We start from the raw sequence: 5,028 nt of genomic DNA, 5'->3' as shown, positions 1-5,028 counted from the left end.
GATACAACTGATCCCATACGGTGCTGGTTGCCTTTCAGAAGAGACAGCCCTTTTCTCTCCTCCACTCCCAAATGCCCTCTCCAAGTGGAAATCCTAAATTTCAACATCACCCTTGGGAAATGCCAGATTGCCTTCTAACTGATTCTCTTGGCACGTTCTTCCTTTCCTCTAACCGACTTATCTGTCCTATGAACTCAGCCCCATCCTTGCAGGCAACCAGGATGGCGGTGTAGCTTCTCTGCACCCTCACGTCTGCCTGAAGGTTTTGCATTCCTCCACTTCCTTTTTTTTCCCATGCTGCTTCTTTCTGTGCTGAGGCCTCTCTGGAGTTAGATTCCTGTTTGATTATGTAATAAAGACATGAATTATTAACAGTATATAAAATATTGACAAACTGTTCTCTGAGATAGAACAGCTTTAAAGTATTGATTATGAACCCAGAGAATTATAATTAGTTTCTGCATAAGAGATAATTAAGTTATTATCGTTTCTTTTTCTTCTAATATTGTGATGGATAGCAGGTATTTAAACTGAACTCCATGAAATCTTATGAAAATTAAGGCAATAGGTTTACAGGCACTCAAGATAATGGGAAAATAATGCATGATGGGAAAGCGTTTACATTTTCGAAGAGCTCAGCTGGCAATGTCTGCTTGCTGCGTAATGAAATCAGTTCAGGTTTGCTCTGGGGAAACTCCTGGACACAGAGGTGTGATTGACTTCAGTGGAGGCAGAATCTCGTTTCAGTTTGGTTCTGCTGGAAATCAAACTGATGCTGCTGTGCTTTGTGGGCTGGAGCACATTCTGAGCCTTGTGACTGCTACCTTCACGTTTGGCCGGGAGGTACCATCTTACAGATATTCAGTTTCTGTAGGTTTCTTTGAGAAGCTCACAGGCAAAACCATGGCAGTTAGTGTCGCTCATCAGGATCTCAAGGTGACATGATATTGCTAAGTAGTTTTTATGGGTTCTGATTGATCTGGCCCTTCACTTGCTTGTTTCTCCTCTCCCTGCCTTTTTCTCTGCTGTTTGTAAGGAAAGAAGAAGCTGAAATGGCATGCAGCAGGTCACAATTACTGGGACGTCATCCCAGATGATCTCCTGGTGCTCTCTGAACACAAATTACCTATTCCTATGGAGGCCCTCTCAGGCTGGTGCATCTGCCAAGAGAAAATCAAGTAGACAGAGAATTTGAGAAGGTTCCTCCACCCTCATGAATCAGGGCAGGATCAGTGATGCCAGAAATGTTCCCGATTAGATCTAATTTGTTCCTGAGTCCCCCAGAGACAGAAATTTCCCAATCTCCCCTAATCAGGTTCAATGTTGTGTTACTTTAGGGTAACATTTCCTAGTGTAGAACTTTGTACATTCAGGAGCTCAAAGCAAAATGAAATTAAGGGACAGGTTAAATTCAGAGAGCAAATTAGGGCTATGGTTTATCTTATGAGGAAGTACAGAGATTGTGTAATGTACCTGGGAATTTGCTGCTTCACTTTTGGATTGCCTTATTAGAGCTCCGGGGTCTAATACAACAACCAAAGGGATGTGAGTCATAGAATCATAGAACATCTCAAGTTGGAAGAGACCCATAAAGATCAGAGCCCAGCTCCTGAGTGGCAAACCCACCACACAGCCTAACAAACCATCCAGGGTGGCCATGGGCATCGTAGGGTGGAAATTCAATCCAAAGAAACACTGGAATGGAGAGACTGGGGATAGAAAAGCATTAGAAATATATTTGTAGATCACAGAATCATGGAATCACAGAATGGACCTCAAGCTCTGTCTTCAACAACTCAGAAAACACATGAACTCTGCTAGTGAATGCAATATGAGGATTTCAACAGGTTTGTGTAGGCCAATCCCTCTCTGAATGTCCAAAAAACAGCCAGGAAGCCTTACAGTTGGCTCTTGTGAATAGAAGAGGAGCCTGGCAGAAGGGCTGAGCTGCACGCATGCTGAACATCTCCCAGACATGAAACCGAGCTGAATGTGCAGCTGTCCATCAACACACAGCGCTCCGCCAGCCGCTAATAGGCGACTGTGGCTGCTCTCATTGTCTGATGAATGTTTGAAGGCTCTGCGCTCTTCTGCCTCGTGAGGAGATGTGAGCATCCTTGGCAGAGGGCTCTGGTCCTGCACAATCACCGTCTTCCTACAAAACTCTTTGGATTGCAGCGTCTGCCCACCCTGTGAGCAAAACAGGGCTGCTAATTGAAAGTGAGCGCTCCCTCCTCACTCTCCCTCCCAGCGCTGCGTTTCTATTGCGTCTTTTGTTGGCTGCACATCGGCTGTGCTTCCCTTTCTTCCTCGGAATAAAAATAATCCCTGCTTCCCTGCAGCACATGTGAAAACGTATCCACAGATACATAGGCTCTAAATGAGAGCCGTGGTGTGCTTTGGAAGGCAGGAATGTTTCAAGGGGCTAAATTAATCCCTCACATTTTCAAGGTGCATGGGGCTGACTGAAATTCCAGCTCCCACTTTGGTTAAGGCAAGGTGGAGAGTCCACCTCCAGTGCCAGAGGGTGGCAGCTGGCTGTCCTGCAGGATATGTCCTCCTGCTGTTGCTTTTTCCAGCCCTTTGACTGGAAATATCTGAGATGCTGTGAAAAAAGTTTGCAGGGGAAAAAAAAAAAAAGATGGGATGTGGTGTTTCGGGACACACACTGCCTTTTCTCCAATGAAAAGTGTTACGTGGGCAACGAGTGCAGCTGTGGTCCTTCTAAAATTGCATCTCAGTACTCTTTCCTATGAGCCAGTAGTAATTTTGGGCACTGAGGACCAAATCTCCCTGTGGAGAAGGTCCTGGTGGATGAAAGGCTGCACATGAACCAGCAGTGTGTGCTTGCAGCCTGGAAGGCCAACAGTATCCTGGGTTGCATCAAAAGAGCAGGGAGAGGGAGGTGATCCCAAATAATTTGCTGATGTCCCATCCCTGGAGGTGTTTAAGGCCAAGCTGAAGGGGGTCCTTGGCAGCCTGATGTGGGTGGCAACCAGCCCTCGGCAGGGGTTGAGGCTGGCTGATCTGCAAGGTCCCTTCCAAGCCAAGCCGTTCTATGTCTGTATGATTCTGTGAACAGGCAGGGCCTGGATGAGTGGCAGCCAAGACAGAGCACCGGTTGCAGGGAGGCAACTGCATTCTGGCTCTGCCAGGCTGCATGTTCTTATGGAGGGTGGCAGTGAGCTCAAATCCTGGCTCTTGCAGGTGGGCCAGCCCACGTCGTGATGCCAGCCCATATCATGGTGTCATCTGGTTCCCTGCAGCCACAGATAGCAGTGCCATCAGGCAGCACCGAGGAGAAGCTCTGCTTACTGGTTGCCTTGGCTTTGGCCATCAGTGCCTTCTTTCATTATTTGCCCAGACCCAGCAGCTGAGAAATGCCAGACCTCTGGCAAGTGATTAGACCAAGAAATTCCAGCTTCTCACTCCCAAGCAGGTTGAGGGTAATGAATCCATTGCAAATCAATGTCCCCTATCAGTGGTGGAATTGTTGTGGGAAGTATCACTTGTGGCTGCTGGCTTGGAGAGCAGCCATCTGAAACAGAGACGAGAGGGTTCAGAGATTACCCTGAAAAAGTGAGGTTTGCTCTGATGGAGACATTTCCCTGGGCTGTCACAACAAGCTGCTTCTAGCTGGGTTACTCTTGCAGAATGTAAAGTCCCTTTGTAAAAAAAGGCAGAGATGCACTGCTTCAGAACAGCTGCTATTTGGAAGCAACAAGTAACTACAAGCCTTTCTGTGTTTTTCCCAGTTTGAATACAAATACAGCATCTTCTACAACCAGAGGCAGAGTAAACACTTGAACAAAAAGCTTTGCATCCTTTGCATTTATTCATCTCTTGCACATACATCATTATTAAGCCTCCTTCTGCTCCCATACTAAAACCAATTGTCTGTATTGGTGTTATGATGAAGATGGGACCAGCAAATGTATATGTCAGCAGTATTTTTGGAAGGCTACACTGTACAAATGGTCAGGTATCTGGCTTTAATTTTAGAACTGAAATTCTAGTGCTTCACTCGGACTTTGGATCAGAAAAGATTTCTCCTATTGTGGAGGGGATGGAATTTGTTACCTTCACACAAACAAGGCCACACCTCTTTAACACACGTTATGGAATTTAAATTCTTCCTGTCTTCCACCTCCTTCTTGGAGGTGCACAGATGTGTTTCTCGTGATGCCATAAGGACAAATCTCGGTTAATCATTGCACATAACTTAGCATGACTTTTGGATGGATTGCATTTTATGGCATTGCTCACTCTGTAGAGCTCCACCATGTCTAAATTCTTTAATAAATCCCTCCCACCCCCTTCCTTAAATCAGGATTCCAAAACACTTGACACCTGGTTCTTACTGTGCACTCTTTCTCCCATCTTCTTTCTAAATGCTTGACACAACTGGGCAGAGCTGACTTCCCATTTTCTCCACGTGTGACACTGCTCGGTGGCAGCTGCTAAAAGAAGAGCCCCATCATAATCAGAGTGTTTTGCCTGTAGCATAAGGCATTTCAGAAACATTGAAAAGCCAAAAGGAAATAGAAGATAAGTTGGAAATCACGAGCTGAAATGTGCACTTCCATTTCAGAGATTAAATTAGGAAAATTTATTATCGTGAATATAGAACAGTATCATCAGGCAGCCTGACAGCTCATCTGGGCTCATGCTGGGCTGCTATTGAAAGGATGTGGGCTGACATCCTTTGGATTCTCACACTGCTGATATCCAAGGGTTGGATTAAGCTGTAGGGCAGTGCAGCTTGGTGGGGAGAAGGAGAGGTTCCTGCTGCAGCAACCTGCTGACTTCAGCACTTTGGGAACTCAAGGACAGCTAGTGTTCCTATTATAAAGTACTGCTGACCCATAAGCTGTGAGAAGGAATAGGAACGTAGTGGTGGAAAAATTTGCACAGCTGGAGAAACTGAGATCAAATAAAACAGTCCTATGGAGAATATAATGGGCAGGTAGGTGTAAGTGAGCAACTATTTCCTGGTCATCAGAAGTCCTGTAGCATAAGTGATGCAGC

The sequence above is a fragment of the Lagopus leucura genome, unplaced genomic scaffold (genome assembly GCF_019238085.1).
Source record: "Lagopus leucura isolate 7727_CA_CO unplaced genomic scaffold, USGS_WTPT01 Super-Scaffold_100017, whole genome shotgun sequence".
NCBI lineage: Eukaryota > Metazoa > Chordata > Aves > Galliformes > Phasianidae > Lagopus > Lagopus leucura.
The sequence above is the reverse complement of the archived record's forward strand: the minus strand, read 5'-3'. Positions refer to the sequence as shown.